We start from the raw sequence: 19,248 nt of genomic DNA, 5'->3' as shown, positions 1-19,248 counted from the left end.
TTGGAAATCATGTTGTTGGACAACGGTGAACCTTCGAACTATGAAGAAGCGATGGCGGGCTCGGATTCCGACAAATGGCTAGAAGCCATGAAATCCGAGATAGGATCCATGTATGAAAACGAAATATGGACTTTGATTGACTTGCCCGTTGAACGGCGAGCCATAGAAAATAAATGGATCTTTAAGAAGAAGACAGACGCGGATGGTAATGTGACCATCTATAAAGCTCGGCTTGTCGCTAAGGGTTATCGACAAGTTCAAGGGGTTGACTACGATGAGACTTTCTCACCGGTAGCGAAGCTAACGTCCGTCCGAATCATGTTAGCAATTACCGCATTCTACGATTATGAGATATGGCAAATGGACGTCAAAACGGCATTCCTTAATGGTTTCCTTAAGGAAGAATTGTATATGATGCAGCCGGAAGGTTTTGTCGATCCTAAGAATGCTGACAAGGTGTGCAAGCTCCAACGCTCGATTTATGGGCTGGTGCAAGCATCTCGGAGTTGGAACATTCGCTTTGATGAGATGATCAAAGCATTTGGGTTTACGCAGACTTATGGAGGAGCCTGCGTTTACAAGAAAGTGAGTGGGATCTCTGTAGCATTTCTCATATTATATGTAGATGACATACTTTTGATGGGAAATGATATAGAACTCTTGGACAGCATCAAGGCCTACTTGAATAAGAGTTTTTCAATGAAGGACCTCGGAGAAGCTTCTTATATATTAGGCATCAAGATCTACAGAGATAGATCAAGACGCCTCATAGGTCTTTCACAAAGCACATACCTTGATAAGATATTGAAGAAGTTCAATATGGATCAGTCTAAGAAGGGGTTCTTGCCTGTATTACAAGGTGTGAAATTGAGCTCAGCTCAATGTCCGACCACGGCAGAAGATATAGAAGAGATGAGTGTCATCCCCTATGCCTCAGCCATAGGGTCTATTATGTATGCCATGCTGTGTACCAGACCTGATGTAAACCTTGCCGTAAGTTTGGTAGGAAGGTACCAAAGTAATCCCGGCAAGGAACACTGGACAGCGGTCAAGAATATCCTGAAGTACCTGAAAAGGACTAAGGAAATGTTTCTCGTTTATGGAGGTGACGAAGAGCTCGTCGTAAAGGGTTACGTCGACGCTAGCTTCGACACAGATCTGGATGACTCAAAGTCACAAACCGGATACGTGTATATTTTGAATGGTGGGGCAGTAAGCTGGTGCAGTTGCAAGCAGAGCGTCGTGGCGGGATCTACATGTGAAGCGGAGTACATGGCAGCCTCGGAGGCAGCGCATGAAGCAATTTGGGTGAAGGAGTTCATCACCGACCTAGGAGTCATACCCAATGCGTCGGGGCCGATCAAGCTCTTCTGTGACAACACTGGAGCTATTGCTCTTGCCAAGGAGCCCAGGTTTCACAAGAAGACAAGGCACATCAAGCGTCGCTTCAACTCCATTCGTGAAAATGTTCAAGATGGAGACATAGAGATTTGTAAAGTACATACGGACCTGAATGTAGCGGATCCGTTGACTAAACCTCTCCCTAGAGCAAAACATGATCAACACCAGAATTCCATGGGTGTTCGATTCATCACAATGTAACTAGATTATTGACTCTAGTGCAAGTGGGAGACTGTTGGAAATATGCCCTAGAGGCAATAATAAAAGCATTATTATTATATTTCCTTGTTCATGATAATTGTCTTTATTCATGCTATAATTGTGTTATCCGGAAATCGTAATACATGTGTGAAATAATAGACACCAACATGTCCCTAGTAAGCCTCTAGTTGACTAGCTCGTTGATCAACAGATAGTCATGGTTTCCTGACTATGGACATTGGATGTCATTGATAACGAGATCACATCATTAGGAGAATGATGTGATGGACAAGACCCAATCCTAAACATAGCATAAGATCGTATAGTTCATTTGCTAGAGTTTTCCAATGTCAAGTATCTTTTCCTTAGACCATGAGATCGTGTAACTCCCGGATACCGTAGGAGTGCTTTGGGTATACCAAACGTCACAACGTAACTGGGTGACTATAAAGGTAGACTACGGGTATCTCCGAAAGTGTCTGTTGGGTTGACACGGATCAAGACTGGGATTTGTCACTCCGTATGACGGAGAGGTATCACTGGGCCCACTCGGTAATGCATCATCATTATGAGCTCAAAGTGACCAAGTGTCTGGTCACGGGATCATGCATTACGGTACGAGTAAAGTGACTTGCCGGTAACGAGATTGAACGAGGTATTGGGATACCGACGATCGAATCTCGGGCAAGTAGCATACCGATTGACAAAGGGAATTGTATACGGGGTTGCTTGAATCCTCGATATCGTGGTTCATCCGATGAGATAATCGAGGAGCATGTGGGAGCCAACATGGGTATCCAGATCCCGCTGTTGGTTATTGACCGGAGAGCGATCTCGGTCATGTCTACATGTCTCCCGAACCCGTAGGGTCTACACACTTAAGGTTCGGTGACGCTAGGGTTGTAGGGATATGTATATGCAGTAACCCGAATGTTGTTCGGAGTCCCGGATGAGATCCCGGACGTCACGAGGAGTTCCGGAATGGTCCGGAGGTAAAGAATTATATATAGGAAGTGCTATTTCGGCCATCGGGACAAGTTTCGGGGTTATCGGTATTGTACCGGGACCACCGGAAGGGTCCCGGGGGTCCACCGGGTGGGGCCACCTGCCCCGGGGGCCACATGGGCTATAGGGGGTGCGCCTTGGCCTGCATGGGCCAAGGGCACCAGCCCCAAAAGGCCCATGCACCTAGGGTTCACAAAAGGGAAGAGTCCCACTAGTGGAAGGCACCTCCTAGGTGCCTTGGGGGGGAGGGAAACCTCCCTTGGCCGCCGCCCCCCCTAGGAGATTGGATCTCCTAGGGCCGCCCCCCCCCCTTGGCCCTCCTATATATAGTGGGGGAAGGAGGGCTTTTCATCCAGGCCTTTGGTTGCCTCCTTCTCCCTCTCCAACACCTCCTCCTCCTCCATAGTGCTTGGCGAAGCCCTGACGGAGTACTACAGCTCCACCATCACCACACCGTCGTGTTGCTGCTCGAGCCATCTTCCTCAACCTCTCCTTCCCTCTTGCTGGATCAAGAAGGAGACATTATGCTGACCGTACGTGTGTTGAACGCGGAGGTGCCGTCCGTTCGGTGCTAGGATCTCCGGTGATTTGGATCACGTCGTGTTCGACTACCTCAACCCCGTTCTTTGAACGCTTCCGCTCGCCCTCTACAAAGGTATGTAGATGCATCCAATCACTCGTTGCTAGATGAACTCATAGATGGATCTTGGTGAAACCGTAGGAAATTTTTTGTTTTCTGCAACGTTCCCCAACACTTATGGACGGCGGCAGCAGCCTGAACCTGCTTTACCAGGATACAGTGCGGAAAATGGGCATAGATCCCTCGAGGATTAAGCCCACCAAAACGACCTTTAAAGGCGTAATACCAGGTGTAGAGGCCAACTGTACAGGCTCAGTCACACTTGAAGTGGTCTTCGGATCTCCGGATAATTTCCGAAGCGAGGAGTTAATCTTCGACATAGTCCCGTTCCGTAGTGGTTATCACGCACTGCTCGGGCGAACCGCATTCGACAAGTTCAATGCGGTACCGCACTACCATACCTTAAGCTCAAGATGCCAGGCCCTCGAGGAGTAATTACGGTCAATGGAAACAAAGAACGCTCCCTCCAAACGGAGGAGCACACGGCGGCCCTTGCAGCAGAAGTAGAAAGCAGCCTCTCCAGGCAGTTCTCTAGTCCGGCCACTAAACGACCGGACACCGTCAAGCGCGCCCGGAGTAACCTACAACAAGACCGCCTGGCACGATCCGAGCAGGCATAGCAATGCGGCCCCAACCCCAACCCTCGCAAAAAGGCGACGCCAGTACTTCGCGTACATAACTACGCTCTAGAGATACCATGGGTACAGGGGAGGGGCACCATCACGGCACGCCCAAAACATGGCCTAAACCGTACCAGGGGCTGCCGATTTTTTAATTTTCTCTAACTTTCAGGACTCCATCCTTCGGAAGGCCTGTTCGGTAATTCAATTGCCGCACAAACGATGCAAGAACCAGGGAAGCAGACAAGCCACGCCGCATTACGGAACTCCCAGGTGGTCTCTATCACGAGCAGTATACCTGTTCCGCATACTATTCCGCAGCTTGCCCCTGGAACGGACATGTTAAATAGTCCAACCTTTCACTTATCGCATTATTTGTATCGTTCTGCTTTAATCGCAGCCCCTTTTTAGTAAACAATGCATAGCTTTTGTCTATTTTTGCATTACTCTTTTTTTCTTTATATATATATATATATGTTCCTTAATGACATGTTGCACCCGTACACGTTGGTACGGCCAAAAAACGCCAGGGGCTTTAGTACCCCTCAATATGGTGTGAGAAGTCCGAACACTTTAACAAGTGCGGCACCCCGAACTTATAGCATTATATGCATTGGCTCCGAATCATGTCTTGGGTCAATAGTTGGGTTTGCCCGGCTCCTATGTTTTGGTGCCTTACGTTCCGCTATATCGGCTAAGGTAGCACTAGGAGAACCACTGCGATTGTGCCCCAGTTGAGCTGGGTCGAGCACCTCAGTGGAGAAAGCTAAAACTGACTGTCATGATGAAGCGAGAGCTGGTCGCTGTTCGAGAGGTTTTTTCGAGTCCCTAAAGACTTATGCCGCTTAGGGCGAGGAGCCGGCTCTGTCCGGCCAATGCGTGGATAGCGCCCCGAACTCAGTCTTTCGAATACCAGGGGCTTCGCCGAAATTTAAAATTATAGAATTCTATGGCTAAGTGAGAGTGTTCACGCATTATAGTCCGATTGCCTTGTTCGTTGGGCTGAGCGCCTCCCTCGAAGGACCCAAACATGGGAAAAAGAGCGCTCAGGTTTATCCCCGAACACCCCAGCACTAGCGGCACAGGGGCAGAAGCCGACGACTTGCCATCTCTCAGAATTGATAAACAGCCACACAGAAGGTAATATTTTAAATTACAAACAGCATTGCTTAGCGCATATGAACAAGTTTCCAGCGCACAGGACAAAACGAGCAAGTTTCACTCAAAAATTACATCCCTAGAACATTCATCCGCCATAAGGCAGGCACCCTTCAGAACATCCTTATAATAATTCTCGGGCTTGCGATGCTCTTTCCCCGGCGGTGGCCCGTCCTTCACAAGCTTCTCAGCATCCAGCTTGCCCCAGTGCACCTTAGCACGGGCAAGGGCCCTACGGGCACCTTCAATGCAGACGGAGCGCTTGATGACTTCGAGCCTTGGACAAGCCTCCACCAGCCGCCACACCAGCCCGAAATAGCTCCCAGGCAGAGCCTCTCCAGGCCACAGCCGAACTAGGAGGCCCTTCATGGCCTGTTCGGCCGCCTTGTGGAGCTCGACCAATTGCTTCATCTGGTCGCTCAGGGGCACGGGGTGTCCGGCCTCAGCATACTGAGACCAGAACACCTTCTTTGTCGAGCTGCCCTCCTTGGCATCGGACACACTCCGGGGAAGATCTGCGAATGCTCCTGGAGAGCTCCGGATTCGGGTAAGTAACAAGTAACTCACGTTTATGTGTTTGCTTTGCATAAAGAATGCCTTACCCGCCGCTATCTTCTTCACCTCATCCAACTCCTGGAGGGTCTTCTGGGATTCGGCCTTGGCAGACTTGGCATTTTCAATAGCCGCCGCGAGCTCGGACGCTCACGTCTTTGAGTCAAGCTCCAAACTCTCATGCTTTTTCATGAGAACCTGGAGCTCTTGCCGCACCTTGCCAACCTGGGCCTCTTACCTCTCCTGCTCGGTGCGCTCCGTGGCCGCTTTCTTCTCAGCCTCGAGCAGCGCTTGCTTAAGGGTCGCCACCTCAGACGTGGCCCCTAAAATAGCCATGATAATCCTGTCATTTTTTGAAATTGCACCTTTATACATATATATATATATATATAAACAAGGTATTTCTTACCTTCATTGTCCTCGAGCTGCTTCTTGGCGCGCCCGAGCTCTTGCTCGGACCACTCGAGGTTCTGCTTTAGCGTGTCCACTTCCGCAGTCAGTGCGGCGGACGCAAGCAGAGAAGCCTACATACGCATATTGACTCCTTTTTGTTAGACTCCTGCGAATTTTATTTGATCCTCTATTCGGCTTTTTTCCCGAACGCCAAACAGAGCATCAGGGGCTACTGTCTATGCGGTAACATTATTTACACATTCTTTACTTACCTCAAAGCCTATTAAAAGGCTCGTACAAGCTTCAGTCAGTCCGCTCTTGGTGGACTGAACCTTCTGGACCACCGCACTCATAATAGTGCGGTGCTCCTCGTCGATGCAGGCGCCTTGGAGCGCCTCCAACAGATTGTCCAGCGCCTCCGGTTGGACGGGGGACACCGGCACGGTGGGCTTGCTCCTCTTGGAAGGAGGTCCCCCGCCGGACTCTGGAACCTTTGAAGGCTCCGGAGAGGAGTCCGGCCTAGAGCCGGACTTGGTGCCCTTGGGGGTTTCATCCCGTTTACTCCTGGAGTCCGGGAGGTCGCCCTGCAGTGCCTCCAGGACCACCTCCTCCTGGCTTGGAACCTGTTGGGACAACACTTCGGTGTCATCCGTAGGGCGGGGGGAGGAAGCCGTCGGAAGCGAGTTCACATCCGACGAGTCCAGTGAGCCGCTCGACGACGCGTCGAGCCGGTCTTTGGGTGGGCTGCATAAACATATTCGACATAAGGGAAAGCTATGCAATAAACGAATACTATGAATTACTCTAGTATCTGGATACTTATGATTTTGCCGGGGGCTTGGCCCTGGGCTGCCACTCCTCTCCGCCGTCGTCGGCGTCGGTGGAGTAGTTCGGAGGAAGGATTTTCCCCTTCTTGGACCCTCCGGCCTCCCTAGAGAGGGCGGCCTTCCTTTTCTTCTCTCCTCCTGCTGGAGGGGGAGAGGTCTCTTCTTCTTCCTCCTCGTCTTCACGGGAGGAATGCGCCTCGGAACCGTCGGATGATGGATCCGACACCTCATGGCGCCGGGCACTCTTTCGAGTCCCCGTGGCCTTTTTCGCGGCCTTCCTCTCTGGCACCACATAGGGTGCCGGAACCAGCAGCTTCGCCAAGCGAGCGTCCGCTGGGCCTTCGGGCAAAGGAGGCGGACAGTTGATCTGTCTGGACGTCACCTTCCAATCCTGTCAAAGGTAAGGGAGCTTAGATCCCGCATGGAGTCAAACTATGAAAAACTGATATCCTGTAAAAGGAAAAAAAACAGCTTACCGCATGAGCGTGACATTGCGTACTGAATCCGCGATCCTCAGTAGCGGATGCAGGGGCCTCGGCACCCTTGAAAAGCACCTTCCAGGCATCTTCGTACGTCGTGTCGAAGAGCTTGCTCAGAGTCTGGTGCCGCGCCGGGTCGAACTCCCACAGGTTGAAAGCCCGTTGTTGACACGGGAGGATCAGGCGGATGAGCATAACCTGGACCACATTGACAAGCTTGAGCTTCTTGTCTACCAGGGTTTGGATGCATGTTTGGAGTCCGGTCGGCTCTCCTTTCTTACCCCACGACAGGCCCGTCTCCTTCCAGGAGGTGAGCCGCGTAGGGGGTCCGGATCGAAACTCGGGGGGTGCGACCCATTCGGGGTCACGCGGCTCGGTGATGTAAAACCACCCCGATTGCCACCCCTTCAGGGTCTCCACAAAGGAGCCCTTGAGCCATAGGACATTGGCCATCTTGCCCACCATGGCGCCTCCGCACTCCGCCTGGTTGCTGCGCACCACCTTCGGCTTGATGTTGAAAGTCTTGAGCCATAGGCCGAAATGGGGGCGGATGCGTAGGAAAGCCTCGCACACGACGATAAACGCCGAGATGTTGAGGACAAAGTTCGGGGCCAGATCGTGGAAATCTAGGGCGTAGTAGAACATGGGCCCCCGGACAAATGGGTGGAGAGGGAAGCCCAATCCATGGAGGAAATGGGGGAGGAACACCACCCTCTCATGGGGCCTAGGGGTGGGGATGAGCTGCCCCTTTTCGGGAAGCCAGTACGCGATGTCGTTAGACAGGTATCCGGCCTTCCTCAGCTTTTGATGTGTCCCTCCGTGAGACCATCCACTTGCCTCCCGCTCCGGACATGGCTAGAGAAGGTTGAGGTGGGGAGTGCGGACTTGGGCGCTGGAGCTCGAGTGCGCGAGAATGGATAAGCAAAGGAGGAAGAAGGCGTAGGTGAAAAGGTGGATCCTTATCCCCTTATATGGGTAGACGCAACTACGTGTCCCCACCAGCCTGGTAAAACTCGCCTATCTCCAAGCACCGTAATCAATGGCGCGGTTGGGTTACCCACGCCCGTATTGATGAGAATCCCGAAATGAGGGGACACGATCTCTGCTTTAACAAGACGTGCCAAGGAAACCGCCTCGCATGACGCGCTGAGGTGGGATAATGAAATGACTCGGATAAAGGCTTGGCCATGGTGTGACACACTACAGAATACGTCAGCAGATTAGATTCGTGTAAATGTTATTCTCTCTATGGCAATATGTGGAAACTTATTTTGCAGAGCCGGACACTATCTCTGTGTTCAAAATCTTCTATGAAGTACTTGGAGGAGGAACCCGCCTTGCAATGCCGAAGACAATCTATGCGCCGGACTCGTCATCATTGAAGCCTGGTTCAAGGGCTACTAAGGGAGTCCTGGATTAAGGGGTGTTCGGATAGCCGGACTATACCTTCAGCCGGACTCCTGGACTATGAAGATACAAGATTGAAGACTTCGTCCCATGTCCGGAAGGGACTTTCCTTGGCGTGGAAGGCAAGCTTGGCGATACGGATAATCAGATCTCCAACCATTGTAACCGACTTTGTGTAACCCTAACCCTCTCCGATGTCTATATAAACCGGAGGGTTTTAGTCCGTAGGACAACATAGACAACAACAATCATACCATAGGCTAGCTTTTAGGGTTTAGCCTCTCCGATCTCGTGGTAGATCTACTCTTGTACTACCCATATCATCAATATTAATCAAGCAGGACGTAGGGTTTTACCTCCATCGAGAGGGCTCGAACCTGGGTAAAACTTCGTGTCCCTTGCCTCCTGTTACCATCCGGCCTAGACGCATAGTTCAGGACCCCCTACCCGAGATCCGCCGGTTTTGACACCAACAATCTCCTAGATAGATCTTGCATGATCGTAGTATTTTTTTGAAATTGCATGCTACTGTAACACCCACGATGCGGCTATATCTCCCACGTGTTGAGGCACGACTTAGAGGCATAACTGCCTGGTGGTTTAGTCGCAAGTGGGGTAATCTTCACACAATCCCATGTACTGAATAAGAAAGGGATAAAGAGTTGGCTTACAATCACCACTTCACACAAATAACAAGTTAAACATACATCATCCAGAGTACAATCAAAGGTCCGACTATAGAACCACAATAAAAGAAGATAACCCAAAATGCTAGATCCCCGATCGTCCCAACTAGGCTCCACTACTGATCATCCGGAAAAGACACAAAACAACGAACAAGATCTTCATCGAGCTCCCACTTGAGCTTGGTTGCGTCACCTGCACTGGTATCATCGGCACCTGCAACTGTTTGGAAGTATCCGTGAGTCACGAGGACTCAGCAATCTCACACCCCCAAGATCAAGACTATTTAAGCTTATGGGTAGGAAAGGGTAGTATGGTGGAGCTGCAACAAGCACTAAGCATATATGGTGGCTAACATACGCAAATAAGAGCGAGAATAGAAGCAACGCAACGGTCGAGAAGCTAGAAGTGATCATGAAACTACTTACGTTCAAGCATAACACAAGGACCGTGTTCACTTCCCGGACTACACCGAAAAGAGACCATCACGGCTACACACGCGGTTGATGCATTTTAATTAAGTCAAGTGTCAAGTTCTCTACAACCGGATATTAACAAATTCCCATCTTCCACATAACCGCGGGCACGGCTCTCGAAAGTTTATACCCTGCAGGGGTATCCCAACTTAGCCCATCACAAGCTCTCACGGTCAACGAAGGATATTCCTTCTCCTGGAAAGACCCAATCAGTCTCGGAATCCCGGTTACAAGACATTTCGACAATGATAAACAAGACCAGCAAAGCCGCCCGATGTGCCTACAATCCCGATAGGATTCGCACATATCTCCTTCTCAGGGCACATCGGATAGGTCAAGCTACGAGAAAACCAGCCCTCAAGTTGCCCCGAGGTGGCCCCGCAGGCTGCCCGGTTCGGACCAACACTTAGAGAAGCACTGGCCCGGGGGGTTAAAATAAAGATGACCCTCGGGTTAGCCGACCCAAGGGAAAGGTAATAGGTTGTTAGGCAAATGTAAAACCAAGGTTGGGCCTTGCCGGAGGAGTTTTATTCAAAGCGAACTGTCAAGGGGTTCCCATAACACCCAACCGCGTAAGGAACGCAAAATCAAGGAACATAACACCGGTATGATGGAAACTAGGGCGGCAAGAGTGGACCAAAACACCAGGCATAAGGCCGAGCCTTCCACCCTTTTCCAAGTATATATATGCATTAGTTAAAATAAGAGATATTGTGATATCCCAACATATCCATGTTCCAACATGGAACAAACTTCAGCTTCACCTGCAACTAGCAATGCAATAAGAGGGGCTGAGCAAAAGTGGTAACTTAGCCAAACAACGGTTTGCTAGGAAAGTGGGTTAGAGGCTTGACATGGCAATATGGGAGGCATGATATAACAAGTTGTAGGTAGCGCGACATAGCGATAGAGTGAACAACTAGCAAGCAAAGATAGAAGTGATGTCGAGGGTATGGTCATCTTGCCTGAAATCCTGCAAGGAAGAAGAACGAGTCCAAGAAGTAGACAAGCGGACGTAGTCGAACGGATCCTCACAACTCCGGAAAGAAATCGAAGCTAATGAGAGAAGCAACCCAGAAAGAAGCAAGCAACATAGTAAACAACCATCACATAAACATGGCATGATGCACAACCAAGTATGATGCATGTCCGGTTTAATGAAACACAGCATGGCAAAGTGCACAAACAATACTACAAATTAAGTGGAGCTCAATATGCAGCGAGTTGCATATTGATGAAACACCACATTCAAACATTTAGTTCACTCTCGTTTATGTACCCAACAATATTAAATGTTGTTAAACATGGCAAGAGGTGAAGCATAATAAAACTACCCATCTAGGAAAGTTTAAATGAGGTCGGAACAACAAGCAACAAGTCCGGAAAAATCATCATGTGCATATCTTAAAGTTGGTACTATTCTGCCCTAAACACATTTTAGAGTTGTTAAACATGCAAAGTAATTTCACCATGTTGAACGATGCATTTTTCAACCCATTTACATATAAAGATTATTTAAGATGGAGATGCGGTTATTTAGTTATGAAATAAAACATTTTAACATGGCATTTAGGCAAATTAATGCAAACAGCAATTTAAACATTTTAAACATGGATGAAAGTTGGAAATTATTAATCTACACAAAATTCTAAGAATTTTACATATATAAAGTGTTTACATATGATGCATAGTTTGTGAGTTATTAAATGCATGAAGTCTAGGGGGCTTCCTGTAAAACTGGTTTCTCTGGAATAATTAGCAAAATTGCAGAGGCAGGGAAAAAATGATATGGGCCGAATCTGGTCAGCCCAACAGTGCAGGGGGGCTCGAGTGCTGCTCACCATGGGCCGAGGCCCAGGTTGATGGAGCTAGCTGGGCCGCGGGGCTTGTGGCTGGGCCTTGGAGCTGTTGGCCTAGGCGCGGTCGACGCTTAAGGTCAACACACGGATGGAACGAACGAGTGAGGCAGAGGATTGCGGGCGCGGTCCTCTGCTCGAGAAGAAGCAGAGCAACAGCGGCCGGGAACTTGGGGCGCCAAAGGCGGGGACGGGGCCCTGCCAGTGGGATCTGGTCGGGAACAGGAAAGGGCGGCGGAGGTGAGGTTCCGGCGGCAGCGCGAAGCAGCAGGGGGTCGGGCGGCCATGAGGATCCTGGACGGAGAGAGCGGGAGGTTAGCTAGGGAAGAGGAGAAAGGGAGCACGGGAAAAGGAGAATGCAAGGGAGAAGCTTCGCTCACTGCCTGGGTCCCTTGCCGGTGGCGGGCGCGTGCGATGGAGCTGCCAGTCCGGTGATGCTCCGATGAAGAAGGAGGGCGATGAGGACGAGTGGAGGCACGCACGGGAGGACCTCGGGAGGGCGCCATGGGACTTGGCTGCATGCTCGAGCTCGAGCAGCGAGCTCCTCTCGCTTGGACATGGGCGTAGACGATGGAGCTCGGGCTCCTGGGGCTGCGGACGAAGAAAAGGAGCAGCGCTGGCCTCTGATGACTAATGTTGCTTGCGGCGACGCTTGAGACAAGCCCTCGGGAATGAGCAGGAGGGAGGAGGATGCACGGGTGGAGGCCGAGAACAATTTGGATCGGGGCCGCGAGCTCTGGATCGAGGAGGAGCAGTGGAGAGCAATGGTTGGCTGGTTCGCAGAACGAGGAGGTTGGTGGATCGGATCTGGGAGGATCCTGAGGTGGATGCGGGAGTGTGGCGGTGGCGGGTGAGGGAACGATGGGACAACTCTCCTCAAATTTAGGGTTGGGTCATTATTTATTGTAGATGGATTTAGGTTAGGGGCCACCTCGTCCCTCCGATCGCAATCGGACGGTCGAGAAATAAATAGGTAGGGAGCCCAAATAAGAAAACGGTGATGTTTTATAGATGTTTGGGGATGATCCGGACCCATTCGTAACGACAGAGTGGGTCGGGTTTGGGACAGCTACGGACGCGCACTCAAGGGGGTCGATGCACTGTGCAAGGAGGGGTTTCAGGGCCTGGTGGTTGGTAGTGGACTGTGTAGATGGGCTAGGGAGGAAAGAGAGGGAAAGCCCGGCAACAGTTTTCGGAGACCGAAATGTCCGGCGTATGATGTATGACCGGCTATAGTGCCGCTATATGTTTAACGGTTGGGCTATCAAACGAGCTCCGAATGCGACGAAACTTGACAGGCGGTCTACCTACACTATAATAAGACCGCACGCCAACTTTCATCCCATTCCGAGAACATTTTCCGGCCACTTATAAAATAATATTTCGGACATGCCGCGGGCGCGTGCAAGTGTGTCTGGGCTCAGAACGGACAACGGAAAGAACTGGGAGAACCGGACGAATGCAAGTTTTGAAAATATGCAGATGCAATGCAGATGATGACATGGAAAGATGCAACACACAAGAGAATGACAAGGCAACAACAGTGAATAACTGGAAGACACCTGGCGCATGAGACTCGGGGCGTTACAACACTCCACCGCTATAAGAGGATCTCGTCCCGAGATCTAAGGATGGCACCGGAGAGAAACGGAAGAGGAAGAGAAGAGGTAAAACTAAGTTGCTTCTTTGACAAACGAGTGAAACCAAAGAACCTTGAGAGGTTGAACACTTGAAAGAAGAATACAATGGAGATGATCGATGTTGAAAACACTACGTTAGATAAGAGGAACATGGGACATTGCGAAAACCTTGTAGGTTGAAAGACATGAAATAAGAGCTTTAGCGACAAGGAAGGGCATGTAACCACTCCGGTTAAATGGATAAGCATGAAAGGAACACGATCCTCACAATCCGAGATGATGAGTGAAGAGAGAAACATCACAATGCCTCCGGAAGAAATAATAGAAGATAGATCATTGGAATAATAGAATGGAGAAGAAAATGACAACTTCTGCCATAATTGAGCTTGGAAGACACCCTTCCGAGAAGGTTATAACGGAGTTGTTGGAAAAACCAACAACGAAACAAAAAAGCTTGTAGTGGGCTTATGGAAAACATCCCAAAATTATGACGTGAAATTCTGCCACTAACGGAAACAATGGATTGGATTGATATGAACAAGGAGACGAGAAACTTATTTCACCAGGGGGATAAATGAAGAACTTGGGTCATTTATAAGCACCATAAATAGCAAGAATCCTTAGGGAAAGCTTTAGGTGAAATATAACCCAAGATAACTCCAATGAAGAGATTGATGGGTTGCAAAGGATCTCATGAACGAATTGAAAATGATGGGTTTAAGATATGTCATTCCGGACAACTTATGAATCATGAAACACGAAGTGAAATTGTCAAGAATGACATAACACAACCTCAAAAGATAAGAGAGAAAGAATTGCACTTAGAAATGCAAGATGAAGAATGCTTGACCTCCTCAAAACAAAACATGCGTTGAGCACCATGTTTATTTGAGAGTATAGCTTGGCGGATCATAACTTCAAGAGAAATCTTGAAGAACAATAGAAGGATGCAAAGAATCCTTGACGAACTACCATGTAGAGTCTCCATGAAGAACTCCGGTAAAAAAAGGATGATAAAAAAGAAAGAGAAGTTGAGAACACAAGGTGAAGCCTTGCAATGATTCAGATGGAGCTTCGCGACGATATAATTGAGAGAGCTTGTTACTCCAGGAAAAGTATGAAGCACTTGAACCGAGAATTTATTCATCATGAACAAACTCTGAAGGAAGGAATTAATCACTTGAGTGAAAGAAGAATAAGAATTACATTATGTGTATCCTTCACCAATTCAAATTGATGACAAGCAACGGATTTGGCATACGACTTATTCTTGTTGAAAAGGATTAAGGATAGATATAGCGTAATCTTGGTAAGGTCTTCAACGGACCACCGGTAGGACTTGAAAAGAATAAATGAATTGATATGATATGATAAACAAGGAAGAGAACTCTTGAACGAACCACTGTAAGAATTTAAAATGAACGAAGATACTTGGGGAAATTTAGATACAAGAGAATGAAGAGATCATGAGCCGATTAGAGAATACTTGAATGACGCACTAGTAAGATTGGGAAAGAGAGATGAATGCTGAGAATGAATAATTCAGAGATGAAGGGCTCCGGCGAATCAAACTGAAAAGACTCCTAGATTTCTCCGAATGGTTGAAAATAATTTTCACAATCGCAAACAATTATGAGAGGATGGCATCAAGCTTGCAGTTCGCGTCTTTGAGAGAACGGATAATATTTGGAGGAAAAACTCTTCTTCGGTCTTCAAATGTTGAGAAAGATGATGATAACCACCATGACAATTGATGAGCCACTCTGGAACAATGAAGACTAGAAATGATGAACCAACGATGACAAGAATTTGAAAGATCTAGGATAAAGACATTTGACTGATGATAACTCATTCTTACGTCAAACTTTGAAATGAATTTGAGAATAACTCCGGAAAAGAAGAGTCAGGTAAGATCCTGGGAAAAGACCTGTGGGTTAGGGCCCACTCACGAGAAACACCGTTGGAATGATTTTGAAGAGAGATTGCATCGGGTGAATTAAATGGCTTGAATGAAATAGCCACCTCGAAATAGCTTGAAAGGATTACGAATAGAAACTTGAATCTTCTGTGATATCTTCAGCGCTCCATATAAACAAGAATAGCAAGAGGTGGATAATTAAGAGGTGCACCGGCATGAGAAAACATTTGAAACGAAGAAAAAGATATGATCAACACCGAAAGCTTGAATTGAATCCGCCGGAGAAGAAAAAGAACGAAGAATGATTAATTTGAAGCTACGTTAGTATCTTCATGATAATTCACCGGATCGAAACTTGAAAGAAAAAGATGAAGATACTTCACATCAATAAAATGGATAACGGATTAAGAAATCTGAGTCCTTGAAGAAAAGGGTGGGAGGGCAGGAAAACAAAGGCAACTTGGGAAGATGGAATGGATGCCTTTGAGAAAACTTAGAACTGATCTCGCGAATGTTGAAATGATCGGATCCACTTGAAGGGAAGCACATCGGTTGGTAAGGAATTAACAAGACAATCTCGATTATCATGAAGGATTAGTATTCACATAGAAATATGAGAACACCGCTTAGGAAAGGTATGGAATCCACATTTGACTTCGAGCAACTCGAATACCCCAACTCATAACAAAACAAAAGGATTGGCTTGCACAATAAGCCGGAACAAACATATGATAGACCTCATATCGTATCATGTGTCTATTGGAAAGATATCCTATGAGATACTTGAATTCCCACTTATAAACTCTCAAAACTTTCTGGTTATGCAATCAGGTGTTGGGGATACAGGGGAAGCATAATATCTCACCCAAACTAACAATACCTACATCCAGTTGTATCCATCCTTCAACACATAACCAAGAAACCTTCGGAAATCATGTACCTCAACCTTTGAAAAGCATCCGTTATACGAGTTATGGCAATACTCCCGAACTGTCGCCCCAGTACTAGGTGGCGTCGAGGTTATCTCACCAACAACTGCATAAAAGATATTTTTGATGTCGGTGAACTCAGGTATTCCAGAACTGTAACGATAAAATTGTGACGACAACACCTCAGAGCTCAACTCCCCGGGACACTTCCACAACCCCTAAATGTCAGGAGGCACCAAGAACAATGTTCTCGTCACAGGACTATCGGAACGATTGCAAGATACCCGCGTGATCCTAATTTTTTCGTGAAATTTGAGGAGAGGGAAGTCAAAACTTCTACGTCAGGAGGCCTCACCAGAGCGACGAAGGAACTGAGGAGTAAAAAGAATCCTACTCTCCGATATATATAATCCTAAGACTCAAAACATTTGGTTCTAGACTCAACAACGTCAGCGATTCGATCAAGCAAGGGGCTCCTAAGTCGGGGATGGCTCTGATTACCAACTTGTAACACCCACGATGCGGCTATATCTCCCACGTGTCGATGCACGACTTAGAGGCATAACCGCATGCTGGTTTAGTCACAAGTGGGGTAATCTTCACGCAATCCCATGTATTTAATAAGAAAGGGATAAAGAGTTGGCTTACAATCGCCAGTTCACACAAATAACAAGTTAAACATACATCATCCAGAGTACAATCAAAGATCTCACTACGCAACCAAAATAAAAGAAGATAACCCCAAACGCTAGATCCCCGATCGTCCCAACTGGGCTCCACTACTGATCATCCAGAAAAGACACAAAACAATGACCAAGATCTTCATCGAGCTCCCACTTGAGCTCGATTGCGTCACCTGCACTGGTATCATCGACACCTGTAACTGTTTGGAAGTATCCATGAGTCGCGAGGACTCAGCAATCTCACACCCCCGAGATCAAGACTATTTAAGCTTATGGGTAGGAAAGGGTAGTAAGGTGGAGCTGCAGCAAGCACTAAACATATATGGTGGCTAACATACGCAAACAAGAGCGAGAAGAGAAGCAACACAATGGTCGAGAAGCTAGAAGTGATCAAGAAGTGATCCTGAAACTACTTACGTTCAAGCATAACACAAGGACCGTGTTCACTTCCCGGACTCCGCCGAAAAGAGACCATCAGGACTACACACGCGGTTGATGCATTTTAATTAAGTCAAGTGTCAAGTTCTCTACAACCGGACATTAACAAATTCACATATGCCACATAACCGCGGGCACGGCTCTCGAAAGTTTATACCCTGTAGGGGTGTCCCAACTTAGCCCATCACAAGCTCTCATGGTCAACGAAGGATATTCCTTCTCCCGGAAAGACCTGATCAGTCTCGGAATCCCGGTTACAAGACATTTCGACAATGGTAAAACAAGACCAGCAAAGCCACCCGATGTGCCGAAAATCCCGATGGGAGTCGCATGTATCTCATTCTCAGGGCACACCAGATAGGTCAAGCTAAGAGTAAAACCAGCCCTCAAGTTGCCCCGAGGTGGCCCCGCAGGCTGCCCAGTTTGGACCAACACTTAGAGAAGCACTGGCCCGGGGGGTTAAAATAAAGATGACCCTCGGGTTGGCCGACCCAAGGGAAAGGTAATAGGTTGTTAGGCAAATGTAAAACCAAGGTTGGGCCTTGCCGGAGGAGTTTTATTCAAAGCGAACTGTCAAGGGGTTCCCATAACACCCAACCGCGTAAGGAACGCAAAATCAAGGAACATAACACCGGTATGACGGAAACTAGGGCGGCAAGAGTGGACCAAAACACCAGGCATAAGGCCGAGCCTTCCACCCTTTACCAAGTATATATATGCATTAGTTAAAATAAGATATATTGTGATATCCCAACATATCCATGTTCCAACATGGAACAAACTTCAGCTTCACCTGCAACTAGCAATGAAATAAGAGGGGCTGAGCAAAAGTGGTAACTTAGCCAAACAACGGTTTGCTAGGAAAGTGGGTTAGAGGCTTGACATGGCAATATGGGAGGCATGATATAACAAGTTGTAGGTAGCGCGACATAGCGATAGAGTGAACAACTAGCAAGCAAAGATAGAAGTGATGTCGAGGGTATGGTCATCTTGCCTGAAATCCTGCAAGGAAGAAGAACGAGTCCAAGAAGTAGACAAACGGACGTAGTCGAACGGATCCTCACAACTCCGAAAAGAAATCGAAGCTAATGAGAGAAGCAACCCAGAAAGAAGCAAGCAACATAGTAAACAACCATCACATAAACATGGCATGATGCACAACCAAGTAAGATGCATGTCCAGCTTAATGAAACACGGCATGGCAAAGTGCACAAACAATACTACAAATTAAGTGGAGCTCAATATGCAGCGAGTTGCATATTGACGAAACACCACATTCAAGCATTTAGTTCACTCTCGTTTATGTACCCAACAGTATTAAATGTTGTTAAACATGGCAAGAGGTGAAGCATAATAAAACTACCTATCTAGGCAAGTTTAAATGAGGCCGCTGTCGTGGTTCTAAGTCTGACAGTAGTGTAGGGGGGTAAGTATGGAGAGGCAAGATCCTCTAGAGTCGACCTGCAGGCATGCAAGCTTGAGTATTCTATAGTCTCACCTAAATAGCTTGGCGTAATCATGGTCATAGCTGTTTCCTGTGTGAAATTGTTATCCGCTCACAATTCCACACAACATACGAGCCGGAAGCATAAAGTGTAAAGCCTGGGGTGCCTATGTGAGTATGAATTACAGAGGTGCGAACCCTTGTCTTGGAGGAGGGGGTAGCTTATATAGAGTGCGCCAGGACCCTGGCCAGCCCACGTTACAAAGGGTTCAATGTACATTAAGGCAGGGCGTTATTGGTAACGCTAGTAATAAAGTGCTATGATGACCATAAAAGCTACTTAATGACCGACCGTTAGCGTGCAGAGTGACTTTAGGTCTCCTGGCCGTCGAGTGGTTGGATCTTGGTCGAGTGATTGCTTCTTGGTCGAGTGTCTTCGAGTCTGTCAAGTGGAACACCTCCAAGTCGATTGAAAGGTGATTTCTTCTAGAGATGTC

This window comes from Triticum urartu, chromosome 7 (assembly GCF_003073215.2).
Source record: "Triticum urartu cultivar G1812 chromosome 7, Tu2.1, whole genome shotgun sequence".
In the NCBI taxonomy this organism is placed as follows: domain Eukaryota; kingdom Viridiplantae; phylum Streptophyta; class Magnoliopsida; order Poales; family Poaceae; genus Triticum; species Triticum urartu.
Note: the sequence above shows the minus strand (reverse complement) of the source record.